Raw genomic sequence first — 16,373 nt, 5'->3', positions numbered from 1 at the left:
AGAGGAAGGCGAATTGCTTTCAGGCATCTGGACCAGTCCAGTTCTGAATAAAATTTAATGAATGAATGATGTAACCAATCAATCATGTTCTTCAGGCTTTCAGAAGGCCGGGACATTCTGGGTGAGATCTTGTAGGGATGAGCAATTAAGAATTTGAGACAGCCGTGCTTCACAGGAATAAATGTGATGCTTTAGAGGGTCACACGGGTGTGTGCATCTCTGTGTGTGTGAGAAGGAGAGAGAGATGGATAGATGGGGTCTGAGAATGATAAATGATTTGTTTAGCATTTTGCATTAGAACTCGTGATGTATTCTAGATTTGAGAATAAATGCAATATTCTGAACTTACCGCTGTGTTCCCTGAAGGCTTCTAAGAAAAATATTTTAAAATCTATTTTAAATAAAAAACATTGTTTTTGGCTCTCTGGGAATTTTTAGTTCCCACTGCTGTTGAGGGAGGGTGTTGAATCTGTAAAATTCAAAGCAGGATCTACGTAGCTATTTGTCATTCTGTACCAGTCACTTCAGGGCTATGACATCAGTAAAGATAAGTTGTTCCTATGCTTCCTTTTCTTCATTAAAAATGTAATATGTTACGCACTTTTGTCTTCCTGCCATCCTCTGGGAGCCTGTTTCTTTGGATTACGCTTCTTTCTTGCTGACTGTAGACACCATCACTTGCTCTCACACCTCTAGGCTCCCTGAGTGGCTGAGAGTCCTAATGAGCATTGTCTTGTGGATCAGGGTTCCTGGACCTGTGCTGGGGTCCCTACTCTGCTGTCAGTGCTTAGCAAATGTTTCAGAACAACAACAATAACAATTTCCAGACTGTTTTTCATAATTAAACTTACTAACTCATGGAGTAATAGAATGTGCTGTTTTCTTGAGCTTTTTGGCTAATTGTGTTTATCCGTTCATTTCTTTCCAAGTTAAAAAGCCCTCCTGGAGAACCCAAGATTTGAACCTTTTCTGTCTAAGAATTGATTGGATTTCATGGATTTAATGATTCTAGACTACTTTTGCCTGTATTTGAATATTCTCCTGTAGAACTTGAACCTTTAAAAATTACTCTTCTTTTTTAGCTGTGAAATCCCATATTCTGAATATCTAAAATGGTCATCAAAGCTACTCTATTCTGTTTACAACAAATCAGAATTGGACAGCTTTCCAAATCCATAAAATGACTAGTACACTTATAGAGTTTAAACATGGCTTTACTAAGATTAAAATAAAGTAAACACTCTGTAAGGCCAGCTGCAGTGGTCTCACCACAGCACGTAAAGCCTGGTAAAAGTTGAGGAAAATCCTACTGCTGTGATCTGAACAATAGTCTCATAGAGGATCTTTTATTTAAAAATTTTAAGTCAAAGTATTGCATGCAAATGGCTAAAAATAGGAAACAACTACATGGAGCCACAGAAGACCCTAATAGCCAAGGCAATTTTGAGCAAAAAGAACAAAGCTTGGAGGCATCACACTTTCTGACTTCAAAATATATTACAAAGCTATAGTAACCAAAATGACACGGTACTGGCTGCCCACTCTGCACCCTCAGATGACACACACAGCCTCTGTTTCTTGTTCTCCTGGACACGCTATTTCTTCTCTACCACCAACATACCCCCAGTCCAGCCTCTCAATTTCAGGCAGCTGTACCTTTAATTTTATATTCTCAGGGTGGGTAATACCTATATTCTGTTCTGTAATCTCAGTAGAGGATTCCCTGATTTATCTATAGATTCTAAATGTTAAATGTCAGTCAACAGCATTGCTCTATGATTAAGTAAGTGTTGTTCTTATGGGAGCCTGGCTGTGTGGCAGGACTGTGTTCCTTCCTCATGTACTCACAGTGGAGTGTTTTTAAATGGCTTCTCCCTTTCAGAGCCTCATGTTTTTCTAGGCTCTCAGTCATCCTGGCTCCTCTCCATCCCACTGTGCTTGTATAGGTGTCACTTCCAGAGCCCCCCCCCCTCCTTGGTCAAGACAGTTTGATTTTCAGGCGTGCTATGTATCTCTAAGCAAGTGCTAGCTGAGAAAAGCTCGTTCCTGCTACTGGAAAAACAGCTCAGGCTCTGGTGTCTTTGAAGGGGCCATAGCCTGATCATCAGAAGTTGCTGTCATTTATGGAGGACCTGATGTGGTAGGCATGTAGGTAGTTTTGAGGCCGGGTATCTCTTGAAATCCTCACACCAGTGCTGTAGAACAGATGTTATCATTGACATTTGACACACCAAGAAGTTAGACTCTGGGCAAGTGACTTCCAGGACCTCCAATGGAAAGTACTTCTTGGATCCTGGGATGGGCTGGGGGTGTGGTGGTCAGCTGTGGTTTCATAGGTTGGAAAAGACTTCTCTGACTGGTGTGTTTTGCACATTTTCCTTAACAGACCTCTGTCTTCATCCCAGAATGCCACTGCTGCTCTAGGACAGAGTCAGCTCCGCTTGATCCCCAGCCTCACCCTCCTTGTGGGTGTGCCGTGTGGCCAGAGGTTTGTTATAAAGAATTCCACTGTGACTGGACATGGGAATATCTTTCTCTGCTTAATGCTCCCTTGGTGAATTTGAAGTGGGAAATAGAGCCTCTTACCCAGCCCTCCTGGTAAGTGGAAACAGATAGTTTATCAGTGGTGGTTATTGTATCGAGTGTTTTCTTATGGCCTGAAGTGCATGTGTGTGAGTCAAGTGCATTCGATTCTTTTAGTATGTGGTGTACTTTTGTGGTTATTTTGGAAGAAAGGTTGGAAAGATAATCAAGTTTTACTTTGAACTCTTCCATTTTCTCTTACGAGTGCTGTAGTCTGAATAAATCTTTTTGTGTAATTGTATTTGGTGAATTACCTGCTATGATAGTGACCGAGTGGACGGCAGATGCCCTGGGGAAGTGGGTCCCTCACACAGTGCTGGTGTTTCCCCCTCCCTGCTCCAGGCTGCTTGCGCTCCTCACTATGCAGGTCCCAGGTGAAGTCTTGACAGTGGAACCAGGAATCTCCCTACAGACGTGTTACCAAGGAGTTGTTCCCTGCTTTCTACCGGGATAGCACATCGAGATGTGGCTGGCCGTGTGTGGAGCTCACCTCTTTGTTACCTGTCTTTTAGGTCAAGTTTGTGGCATAAACATGTACTGCCTCAGTGCAAATACTCCTTATTTTCCAAACATCGAAACTTATTATGTTTATGCCTTCAAATAGGTATTGAATAAAAGGAAAATCTTCAGAGCTGGGCCTCATTTACTCACGAGGAGATATTTGGCCTTAGCGAAGTCAAGTCTTAAGGAATAGATGGGGATCAGTATTTGCCTTGTTGCAGTGATGACCGAAGGCGATGTCCCACATTTAAATTTGCTAGTGATAAGCAGTCCAAGGTTACCCTGTTATCAACTTGCAGTGAGCTAATTCTGATTTGCAAGTTTTTATTTTGATTTTTATTGATTGTCAGAAAAGGGATAAGGTACTGAGCAGATAGAGCTGCAATCTGTATGAGATATTTCTGGCTCCGTTACATGAAGATCTCTAATCTCCGCAGTTATACAAGTCCAGTGAAACTTGAACAAAAGCGATTTAGGGGGACAAATCTATTTGAAGAATGTAAATCTGGGACATACCCCAGCCCTTCATCAAGAAAAGGAAATAAGTGAAGTTTAAATACTCTTTTTTGTTACCTGATCCTAAATACTCATATTCCACACATACATTATGTATTCTTCAGTTTATTTACCTCTGAGGGATGAAGGATGACTCATCTCCCCTGCAGGAGAGCTTTGGGCTCCAGGCACCTGGGTTGTGCAGGATGCTCCGTTCATTTGCTGACTCTTTGCAAAGTCTGATGCAGGCACAGAAGGGAGCTGGATAAACGTGAGAGTGGGGCACTTGTTCTCTCTGGTAGCCACTCTTCTCAGAAGTTTAGATTCAAAGAAAGAAGATTCAATACCCTAAATCAGGAAGGAAATAAACACGAACAGGGAAGGATACAATGACATGGGCATTGTTCTGTTTTGTTTACATGTTTCCAGAAACACTGCAGTGCAGAGGGGTCTGTGTTCAGCAGAAGAAAGGGGATAGTTCTGGGGCAGAGTAAGATTCCAAGAGAAAGTAGAATTTCTGTCTTGGTTAGTTGATGTGACTTTTTGCTGCTTATAGCTGAAAAGACTGCAAACCACAATGGGTTAAACAAGATAGAAATTCATTTTTCTCTTACCTAGAATGAAGTCCTGAGGTGGGGTGCTGAGGGTAGCTCTTGGAGGTTGAGCAGGGACGTGAGCTCTTTTCTGGATGAGTTAAATTTCAGTGTGGCATAGTCAGACCTTAACGGTGGCGGGGGTTGGGGGGAATTCTAAATTTAACACACAAGGCAAAAATCCCTTATAGACAGAATTGCTCCTGAATAGCCATCCCTTAGGAAGTTGCCACATTAGAGGTCAGTATTCTGTGCCCGGTCAGTCCAGCACAGCAGGCTTTTCTTCTGGCCTTGGAATAGCTTGCAACTAAGTTGGCTGCTGTGTTTAAGGGCCACGTTGTAAACAATAGACTCACTCTCAGCATCAAGATAGGACCCTAAGAGGCACTTAGAAACTGTGCAAGCCCAGGGAACTATAATTTCTTGTATTCCCTCTCATGGTCACTCTGGGCCTCACATACTCACTGAGAGGAATGGGAGTGGAACTGCCTGCCAGATTTATTTATTCATACTTTTTAAAATAGAAACTTAAAAAAATCCAAGTGAGAAGAGTTCTCTAGTCAACTATGTGCTCATCACCAGGTTCAATGATGATTAATTTTTAGCCAGTCTTATTTCATCCATACCCTTCTTTCTGCCCACCCGTTATTCTGAAGCACATCTTTGTTAATTTCCTGTCACTATTTCGGTATATGTGTCTAAGAGATAGGACTTAAACAACAGCAACAACAACAAAAAGCCCTTATCTATCATGCCTTATTGCCCTAAAAATGTAAAAATTACCAATATTTCCTTAATATCCATTATCAAGTTAATGTTTGTATTTTCTCAATTGTCCTATAGGACAATATGATTTTAGTTTCTTTGATATAAATAAGGTTTACTTATTGCAATTAGTTGATATGTCTCTAATCCCGTTAATCTATATGTTTCTCCTTCACCTCCCCCTCCCCCTTGTGATTTGTTTGTTGAAGAAACCGGGTTGTTTATCCTTTAGAGCAGGGACAAATCCCCTTTTCCCGTCTAAAGACACTTGGCAATGTCTGGAGACATTTTTGGTTGTCACAACTGGGGGGTGCTACTGGCATCTAGTGGGTAGATGCTGCTAAACCTCTTAAAATACTCAAGACATCTCCCCATCTCCCCAAAAAGAATTATCAGGCCCCAAATGTCAATAGTGCTGAGGTTGAGAAACCCTGCTATAGAGTTTTCTATAGGCTGGATTTCGGTGACTGCTTCCCCATTTTGCTAATTAAGATGTTCCTCTGTCCTTTGTATTTTCTATGATTCGTTAGTTAAATTTAGAGGTTTGGTCAGATTCAGATCTGATGGTGTATTTTATGTTGTTTGTTTCTGGACAAGACTACATCATAGGTAGGTTGTGTATTTTCATTAAGAAATACATAGCGACTAGTACTGTCTCTTTTTGTTATATTATTGGTCGTTGGTGATCATTGCATATCTCATTCAATTCATTAGTGATTGCAAAATAGTGATTTCCTAATTCTATCATTCTTTCCTTTTTATGTACTAGAATGCTTATATAAAGAGACACTTACTTTCATCAATTATTTGTTTACTCTGAGGTTCTTATAGGAAAGTTAGGATAAATGCTTGATCCATTCATTTTTATCTTCAAAGCAATGAGTTGGTTCCCTAGTAGCATCTTTCAGAAATCGTCACTGAGATGTGATTATTTTTTCTCTTATAGTGTAATGTAATTGATCCGTTTCAATTGAATCTTATAGATGTTCACATTGTCCCATTTGTCCAGTGAAAACTAATTCAAATTGGTTCCCGAGTCCTTTTGACAGGATTTATTCATTTTAAAAAGTTTTTTATACTTTCTGTTGTGATAAAATGTTACAGGCTTGTCTTGCCCATTTCTTGCTCCAGTCTTGAATCTGCCACTTCTCCAAGGAGCCCTGGTTCCTTTGAGTATTTAGAAGGCAAAATAAAGAAAATGGGCATGGTTATTGCTAGTGGGTTCGTCATTTGTTTCTAGATCTTTTCAGTGGACAGAACTAGGATGTGTGTCTGTGTATGTGTGTACGAGAGAGAGTATTTCAAAAAGTTCATGGAAAGATTCATATCGTCTTTTAGTTCTATTTTTCTGAGAGATTAAATAAAACAGATTATTAATTCATACTGATACTTCCAAGTGAAATTCAGGTACACAGGGTTTTTTACTTAGTTTCATAATTTTTTTTATCTATAGTCTTCACCCATGCCTAAAATCCCAATTCTCAGTAATATCATCATATTTTTTTCATCTGCTTTATCTCATTCTATGTACACAACAGTCTGAAAGATACTTGGAACTGTTCTTCTCTGTGCAGTTGTGCCACAGACTGGATACACAGTTAGGTTCCTTGGTTTCATTTTATTTTCCGTTTTTAGAGATTTTTCAATTTAAATTTTAATTACAATATTGTCAAGCTTCTAAAGTTTCATCTATAAAATAAAGCTTATTCAGAGGTGTCTTGGTCCATTTAGGCTGCTATAACAAAAATGTGATAGATTGGGTGGCTTATAAACAGAATAAACTTATTTCTCATGGTTCTGGAGGCTGGGAAACCCAAGATCAAGGCACAGGAAGATTTGGTGTCCGATGAGGGACTATTTCCTTGTTCATCAATGACAACTTCTCACTGTATCCTCACATGGCAGAAGGGACAAGGGGCTCTCTGTAGTTTCTTTTAGAAAGTCTCTCTGGGAGCTCTGCCTTCCTGACCTAATCACTTCCCAAAGGCCCCACCTCCAAATACCACCACACTGGGGATTAGGTTTCAGCATATGAATTTGGGGGGACACAAACATTCAGTCTATAGAAAGAGATGTTTGCTTTTACCCCAGTCCTTTCTCCACATTCCCTCCCCCTCACAGGTAGCAATTGAAACAATTTTGGTTTATCCTTGCAGTGTTTTTTAGTATGTATAAGCAAATATGTACATGCTTTTGTATTTGCATCTCCCTGCCTTCTTAGATAAACAGTAGTGTACTGCACACACCTCTTTTTGCTCTTTTCACTTCATTTCTCCAGGTTCTTATCCCACAGCAGTGTGTGGAGACTGTCCTCACTCCTCCCTGCAGCTGTGTGGATTTTCTCTGCCTTACTTAATCTGTGCCCTGTTGATGGACATCTGGGTGGTTTCCATCTTTTACTATTACAAATAGTTCTTTGCAGAATAGCCTTGACACTCTTAAAATCATGTTTCTCTTTTAACTTCAGGGAAGTTGAATGTATATATGATGTGACTCCTTTTGTGAAGAGAAGGAAGGATGTCTATAGTCTGTTGGGATTGAATAGAGCTTTGGAGCAGGAAAGGGAGTAATGTTTGGGAGAAATAGAGAAGGACATAAGTCTTATAGGAAGGTCGGCTAGATCCAGATTTCAGTGATCTGTATTGCCAGACCAAGGGCTACAGATTGTATACTGTATGCCAAGAGTTGGCAATCTTTTTCCGTAGAGGACTACATTATTAATATTTTAGGCTACCATCTATGTTGCCACTACTCAACTCTGTTGTTGGAGCACAAAAAGCCCCCATAGACAATTCATAAATGATGTGGCCATATTCCAATAAAACTTGATTTATGGGCACTGCAATTTGAATTTGATATAATTTTCATATGTCATGAAATGTAATTCTTTTATTTTTCCAAATGTAAAAACCATTCTTGGCTTATGGGCCACAGTTTGACAACCTCTACTCTAGGCATTTGGGAGCCATAGAAGGTTCTTGAGCATAGAAGGAAACTACTCAAAAGGGTTGTTGACAGTGTTTTAAAGAGGGCTTCATTAGAGGGAAGGAGCCGAGGTTCAGGTTGATGGTCCCGATTTGAGTGTAGTTGGAAGGAGCCTGTGAGAGTGGAAAGTGGATTTCTTCTTTTTCTCTTCATTATCTGAGATTGGAGAACTTTGAGAAGCTTGGAGCTCATTATATGATTTGATATGGAATTCATTCTTCGAAAAGATGTTTTCTATAAGTTATACACAGAGCCAATCCCACCATCCCACATTGTATGGATTTTGGGCAAAATTGTCTTATTCTTTGCCTCCCGTTCCACCTTCCACCCTCTTCCCCTATCAAGAAGCCCAATACTGAGCCCCATTCAAAGGTGAACCTTTTGTATCAGGTGTCTTATATGTCTTGTTTCTTACTACATTTGCAGGCTAACTGTTGAGAAAATAGTACTTTGTTTGTGGGAGGAAAATCAAAGATGATATAAATGGAAAGCACATTTTATATAATGCAAATTATTAGAGCAACTTTTAAAATGTCACTGCAGATTAATGCAGACAAGAAGGAACTGAATATATTAGAAAGTAGGTCAAGTTATCTCATGTTTATGAATGAGGTGAATTACAGTGTAGGTTTAGGTTTATAAAATTGGGTGATACTATAGTTTATATGAATTATCCTAGCCCAAATGGTATTAAACCAAAGTATAATTAAAACAAATTGAGTTTGTTTCTTTATCCTTTGCAGCTGAGTATTTTATGCCTAATATTTCACAAATTTAATAAACTAGTAAAGCAATGAGCTGCTTATTATTGTTCACATTTCCTGTATTGGACATAGAATTGACTCTAGGGAATTAAAGCTGAAATAGATTTAATCCAGGGGCAAGTGCTTCCAGAGTCCTTGGAAGCTTTGGAGGAATAGATTTTAGGCTGAGCTTCCAGGATACTCCCTACCCCAGAACCATTTCTTCCTACCAGAATCAAGAAAGTTGTTGCAGCTGCTGCTGTAGGAAGCCGTTGAATTAGGAACCCAATATTTGAGCTGCTAGTTCAGATACTACACCTCCTCCATGAAGAGGTCTTGCTTCTCGTAGATGTCCTTCTACTCTTTCTTCCCTGTGATTCGGTTCCAAATCATAGTCACCCACGAGACCATCTCATTGGTAAGTCTGTCATGCTGAGCACCACAGCAGCCAGGGAGTGAGGCGATCTACACAGTTTCACTCTGCCAACTCTCCATGCGACAAGTGAGCCTAACCACAGCATTTGCCACCATTTCCAGCTCCACAAGATACCTCTTCAGATGCTACCACAGTTAGGCATTTGAAGGACAGGATACCAGAATTTCCATTCCTTAGATACACGTGATGCATTTTGATAGACTTTGTGTATTGGTAATAGTAACTAGTGTTATACCAGTGTCACTAGTTAACTAGGATTAGTTAATAGTGCTACTGATGACTGAGAGAACCTAGGAAGGCAATATTTACCATTTGAAAGTTGTGAGTACTACTAGGAAAGGAACACCTGTGGTTTAACAGTAAAAAAGTCAGTGATAGTGGAATCCAGGCTTACAAGACTATTTAGTTTTCCGCCTGTAGGATGGTAGGTACAAACATTGTCCTGATCGTCTGTTACTTAAGCATTTCCTGTGCTAACCTGATGTAAGGTCAGTGATATAGTATTTGTTCGCCATAGTACAGCTAGCTAACATCCCAACTCCCAGATTCTTCCCTGAGTGTTTAAGTGGACGCTGCTGTCTTTCTTCTGCATCAGAGCAGCCATTCACAAATGAGTAATTAGAAACAGTACTTTGAATAGAAGGTCATTGATTCTGAAATTTGGCAGATGTGGGTTCAAGTCCTAACCCCAGCATTTAATAGATTTATAAATCCCGGCAAGTGTTGACCTTTCTGTACCGATTTCTTCTGCTATGTAGAAAGGAGTTAATAGTCCCCTCCAGATAGTGTTTGTTGTAGGATAGTGTTCTGCACAAGCCCGGCACACAGCAAGTGCTCCATGCTGGGCTGCTGCTGTTAGTGTGGTGACATCGTCCTCACCACCACCACCATCACCATGTCCCCTGGCACCTGGAGAACCCCCTGCCCTTCTGTCATCTCCCAGTGTGTTTTCCACATGATTAGGCTACTTGAGTCTCATCACACCAGTACTTTTTTCTCTGGTGATTCTGGGTCCCTTGGATATTGCTTTCTTTTTTGTGCTTGTGGGGCTTTCTCCTGCCCTTCAAGTGCCCTTGGATTCCTATTAGGATCTCTCTTTTCCTCCCGGGAGAAGATCTCTCTTAATGCTTAATAGGCATCAGCACACTCGTGAGGTCACAGAAGTCACACTAGCTTTTTATTTGTCATCCAGACATCAGACCTCCTTTTGAGGCTTGAAAGGATGATGGCAGCCCACCCGCACAACCCACCTTCTTAATTAGATTACTGGTTCCATTTCAGTGATGGTTTTAAGCTAATACGGCCTTAATTCTGTTGCCTTTGCATTTTTCTTTCTTGACTCCATCTCTCCTTTGACTTCCCAGTGATACCTAAAGTAAAGTGAGTGACAGTAGTTGAAAACATATTGGCCTCTGTGTTTTAGCAAAGCCTCTAGAATAGCTGCATATGAATGGAGTTTTAGAGGAAATATAAGGAATAATAAATGAAAGGTTCAGAATGATCTTTCCATTCTGTCGTGTGCCAAGGGAGTTTCTGTAGATGGTCTCCATGTGGATTTTACCTGTGATCTGGTCTTTATTCCTTAGCGTTTATTTGACCCTGATGCAGAGCAGACCTGACTCCCCCACTTCCTTTTTCTTTTGTGCGTGTGTGTGTGTGTGTGTCCCTGGGCAATCCTGCCTCCCTCTTCTGAGTTTGCTCTCAGTATGCCACAGGCAGTGCACCCCCCCATTAAGTATGACGGGGTTGAGTCATGCTGTGGCATGTGACAGTGAGCTGTGGCGTAACCACTACCTGCTTGACGGTGAGCAAGTGTGGTTCCCTTCTTCCTCTCTAATGTCTAACATCAAGGACCTTGAACTTGAACTGCTAATTATTTTGTGCAAACTCTGACTTTTTTACGCTTTTGCCAAGGATTTGACTTATGTGTTTAATAGTTTTGTATATCTGAAGATTTGAGTTTATGTGAAGTGTTAAGTTGGTCTACCATTCCCTTATCTAATTGACTGATTCATTCATTCATTCAACAAACATTTATTGAGCATCTACAAAGTGTCAGACATGCTGCTGTATTTTGGGAGCTTTATTGTCAATGAGATGGAAACGGAAAATATTTTAATGCAGTTGGTGCAGCTAGTTTAAGACAAAGACTTGGGGTTGATAAGTAGATATTATAATATCTAGTAAGGGGCTTAGACTTTTCTCTAAGAACAGTGGGCATCCATTAAAGGGTTTAAGCTGAGTGGGTTCTCATCATATTCGAATTTTCAAAAGGCCACTGGCTGAGATGTGTAGAGTGTATCAAAGGGCAGTAAGAATAGAAGTGGGAGCCTGGTGGAAAGCCGTTGCAGTAATAATTGGGCAGGAGACGATGGGATGATGCTGTCCTAGACTAGGAAAGAGTACAGATTGGAGAGCTGTTCAGAGTTAAATTTGTCAGGACTTGGCAATTGGATGTGGAAATGCAGGAGAGGATGGTTTCAGGGATGATTCTCCCGTTCTCGCTTTGGCAGTAGGTAGATGGTGCCACTGAATCAGGAGCACAGGAGGGAAGCAGGGTGGGAAGGGGTGGGGGCAGGGGTGAGGTGATGCACTCAGTTTTGGGTAATAAGATGAATTTGACATGCTTGTAAGAGATCTTGGAGAGATAGGGAGTAGACTTGGATAAGGAGAGCAAGGGAGAGGTCTGGCTTCTCTGCAGATCTGGTGAATACAAGTCCTGAGTGCCGATGAGATTGACAAGGCAAGGGTATGGAGTTGGAGAAGAGGGACCGGGAGAGAGCACAAGGAAAATGACATTTAAGCAAAGAAGGTACTGAGAAGAAGGGAGGGTGGGGATGGGGTACTAGAGTAGCTGCTGTTGTCCAGTGCTGCACATACAGAAAAGGACTAGAAAGTGAACGCCGGCTTTTTCAGCAGGGAAGACATGAGTAACCTTGGCCAGAACAGATTCCAGTGGAGTGCCAGGCAGAAGTCAGAAGAGAGGAGTAAGGTGGGTCATTGGAGGTCTGTTTGTGTAGAGAATTTTTGCAGGAAGTGCAGTTGTGTGCAGGAGCAGAGGCAGGGCAGTACTTGTGAGCTGGTGGCAGGGTCGGGGGGAGCATTACTTTAGAGGTAGATGAAGAGTTCAAAGGGAGATGCTCCTTCGGTCTTTCTTCCCTTGACATGCTAACTTCTCTATGTTACATAGCCTTTAAAAAAAAAAATACTTTAAAGTTTCTGAAACAATCACATACATACAGAGAAGCTGAAAATACAGTACATAGAATGGTTCCCTGGACTATTTGATTGCAAGTTGCTAATGCACAATCACCTGCAATTACTTTTATTTTAGCAGGTATTTTTTTACAGAAGAGCGTTCTTGAACATAACCACAGTGCAATCATCAAAATTACTATCATCTAATTCTCAAACGTCGTTCAAGTTTCACCAAATGCCCGAGTCATGTCCTTTGTAACAAAAAGATCAAGTTCGGAACCATGCGTTGCATTTACTTGTCACGTGTCTTGAGCCTCCTTTGGTCTGGAACAGTTCATGAATCTTTCCTTGACTTTCGTGACCTTGATCCTTTTAAAGATGAAAGGCCAGTTACTTTGTAGAGTATCAGTTCGTGTTCGTGTCTTTTTTCATTATTAAATTCAAGGTATGCATCTTTAGAAGGACTGTAACAGAAATAATACTGTGTTCTGTTTTTGCATCCTATCACGTGGTACGCAATCCAGATTAGTATCATTACTGATGATGTTCACCTGAGGACTTGATTGGGGAGGTGCTGGCAAGCTTTTGCCTCTGTAAAGGTCATTCTTTTTCCTGTTCTAATGAATAAGTATTTTGTGGGGAGGTACTTTGAAACTATGTAGCTATTTTATTCCTCATCAAACTTTCATTTTATTTATTCATTTATTTATATCAGTATGGACTCATGTTTTCATATTTTATTCAGGAAAGTATAATCTGTTATCATTACTTTGATGTTCAATTTATTCTTGATTTGGCCACTGGGAGTCCTTTTGGACAAGTACCAATATGCTTTTGACATGTCTCCATCATTCTTTGAACAATTCTTCACATCCTGGCAAAATAAGACATTCCTGGGCTTACCTCAAACTTCCCCTTCTCTAATTCTAGGATCAGCTGTTTCTCCCAGAGCCCTGATTTCTTTTCTTAAAAAAATAAAAAAGGTAGTTTGAAGTCAAAATCTGAGCACTAAGTGTACTCTTTGCTATAGGGTGTCACTTGTACCAGACCTTCTCAGTGGGCAGACTTAGGGAGTTCAGTTGATTCTTGTTATTCATAGTAGTTCTGTTCTATAAAGTCTCTTTGAACACTGAATTAGTGAATACTGAACCATTGCTCCTAGGGGAAATACACGGTTAGGTTCCTGCAAGCCTAGTCACAATATGTCAACTGATCAATACATAACCTTGTTTTTATGTGTTTTGGTTTAAAGATTCCTTACTTAGTATATATTGTTGATTCATTGCAACAACACTGTGATTTGTGCCTGAGAGAAGTTTATCTAAGCCTTGTATTTTTACTGTAAGACACATCACAGCCTTCTTGTGCTCAGGAACACTAGACAGCTCTGCAGCACCATACTTGGAGCTCTTGTAAACAGGGTAGTCAATAAAAGGCAGAAAAATCCAAAAAACGTGACAGTAAATAGACTGTAAAAAGGACACTTGTTTACAATATGAGAGCTGAAACAAGGAGGCAGAGTGTCACCAAATGATCTCAGCTGGGAAGAGGCAAGTGGGTGACTCATATTTTTTGATGCTCTGCACATGTCCAGGAATGACTGTAAAAGTACCAGAAGTATTGATTTTTCAGGTTACAGATAAATCTTAACGGGTAGGTGAATTCACAAATACAGAATTTGCAAATAGTGAAGATTGTGTGTGTCTCTGTGCACAATACTACTACTTCTGCTACTTCTAAGCATACTATATGTGTCTGTCTCTCTATCTTGAAACCCACGAATTCACACCAAAACAGTACTTTAAATTATAGTTTAACACTATGGGGTTCCTTCTAGTTTTTCCCTATTCTGGGTCGCCATGGCACTCCCTCACTCACCCCTTGCTGGTACCTACCTTACTCTTTCCCACCTAATAATGGCTTTAAGGCTGAATTTCTCAGGAAAGGAAGAGTAGTAAGAGGCAAGAAGGGAGAGGGAAATAATTATGTCTTATGACCACATTTCTATTCTGTTATAGCAGCTTTTAAAATATTAACATTTATCTTTTTATTCTAATAACTTAAAATAATATAAGTATCATAATTTTTTCCCAATATCATCAAATTTAAGAAAAAATTAAAAATTTAAATCTGGTGGGGCCTAAGAATCAAAAACTGACTTTATGCTATTGATTTATGGCAACGCCATGCCATCGGGGAAACAAACACCACTGTGTTTTTCCAGGCTCAGGTTTGAATGGTGAGGGTCACAGGTTGTACCAGTGCTGCAGGAGTGTATCCCTGTCTGGGAGGCTGACTCTTGGAGGTGCCTCCCTCCCTGGATAGGCAGCAAGTCCCCAGAGGGCAGGGACCGTGTCTGATTAATTCATTACTGAGTCTCCAGGGCCTGGCACGTGAAGCAGCTGGTGAACATTTGTGGACTTCATTTGACCACTTCACACCACATAGTTGCCCAGCCTCTGTCTGAAGTCCTTTCTTTCTCCTAGAATGCTCTTGGCATTTTCTCTTCAGTTTTCCTGGAAGCTAGTATCCTTCCTTCCTACAGGAAGCCTTCCACACTACTCTGAGGGATTGTTTTCCCACCAGTTTCTGAAGGCTTTGGAGAGTTTTTATAACCTAGTAGCTAAGACCATCAGCTTTGGAGCTGAACACATTGGGTTCCCAGCTCTACCACTTATTAACTGTGTGGTCAAGAGCAAGTCACGGAACTTTCCCCAGTCAGTTTAATAATCTGTAAAATGGACATAAGAGCAATGCCTACCTACCTCATGTGATTTCTGTGAGGACTAAATGAGATAGTGCTTTGGAAGTACTTAGCAAGTGGCTGTACTTACTCGATGTTGGCAAATATGTCAGTGGTGAATAACTATTTATGAGTGACTGTCATGATTTTTTTCTGAGATATATAGGCCCTTTCCCCAACTTGATGATAAACTCCAACTTGGGGTAGAGATCTTGTTTCCTACTTCTTGTTTGTATCTAACTATTCTGCTGCCCACCTGTCTTACCCCAGCCTAGTACAGTGCTTTATACCCAGTAAGTATTAATTATATGTTGATTTGTTATTAAACAATTCTCCTTCACTCTGAGATCCCTCTACCTATGCATGATCTTGCTAATAGGGCAGTTTTCTTCCCTTTTGTCAGAGCACTGGGGAGAAGCTGATTATTTTTTCCAACTTTTCTTCTTTTCTTTGATTATGAATCAATATTTTGTACAACACAGTTGATGCCACAGTCTGCTGCTGCTAGGAAGTACTATTTTCCTTGCTTTCTCCTTAAGGCAAGTGTTATTCTTGGTCCCTCTTGGACTCTTAGGCTCTCTTTCAACAAAGAAGTGGCTGTACAGTTACCCTTTGTTTTTACCCTTTTAGAACTTATGGCAACAAATGCTGAGAAGTTTTTAAAACACAACATATCGCTGACCTGGTTATCTTCCAGCTCTGGGTCTTTATAGTAAGGCCTTTTAGTAAATAGATTGGATTTTGTAAAACCACAGCGGTCTGAGATACAATGGATAACGAGCCTGCCTGCTCAGGAGATTTTTTTTCTTCTTCCCACCAGAAAACCACTGTGTTAAAAATAAGCCATGTTCTTTGAAATAATGTCTTCTCATACCCTAGGACTGACTGTTGCCCTTCATAGGTGACATCGACTGGGCTGAATTAATTAATTTCAATTCTGTTATTGCTCTGATGAATTTATATTATGTAGAAATGTTGGTATTGTAAGGATTCAGCATTTGCTCTGATTCTTTAACTCAAAATGATATTTCAGGGCCTATTACATGATCGCTTCCTTAAAGGTTGGAAATCAGTTACCTCTGAGGTGGAACTGGAAAGAAATGACAGGGATGGTGCGTAGCTTTGTAAGAGAAATAACCAGCATTTAGGGGTGTGTAGATGATAGCAGGGAATACAGGGAATGATGAAGAATTAAAGCACAAGAGCTCAGACTTCTGGGTTCAAGTCCTGGCTGTGCCACTTACTAAAGCTCAGTGACCATGGGTAATTTATTTGTCTTCAGTTTCCTTGCCTATAAAATGGATTTGATGACTTAATTTTAGTACCTGCCC

General features: G+C 40.4%; 1 protein-coding gene across 13 annotated transcripts in view; it reads left to right on the top strand.

Annotated features, from left to right (window-relative positions):
- Window positions 1-16,373, top strand: part of TLN2 (talin 2) — a 410,967-nt gene that overhangs the window by 165,299 nt on the left and 229,295 nt on the right. For 8 of the 13 annotated variants that reach the window (XM_063091961.1, XM_063091960.1, XM_063091970.1 and 5 more), the window contains one exon: window positions 2,387-2,598. The exons of the other annotated variants lie outside the window; for them this stretch is intronic. The gene's annotated coding sequence lies outside the window, so the exon portion shown is untranslated. The remainder of the gene's footprint in view (window positions 1-2,386; window positions 2,599-16,373) is intronic. 13 annotated transcript variants of the gene reach the window in all.

Source organism: Cynocephalus volans, chromosome 3, assembly GCF_027409185.1.
Source record: "Cynocephalus volans isolate mCynVol1 chromosome 3, mCynVol1.pri, whole genome shotgun sequence".
Classification (NCBI taxonomy): domain Eukaryota; kingdom Metazoa; phylum Chordata; class Mammalia; order Dermoptera; family Cynocephalidae; genus Cynocephalus; species Cynocephalus volans.
Note: the sequence above shows the minus strand (reverse complement) of the source record. Positions and strands in the feature narration are given on the sequence as shown.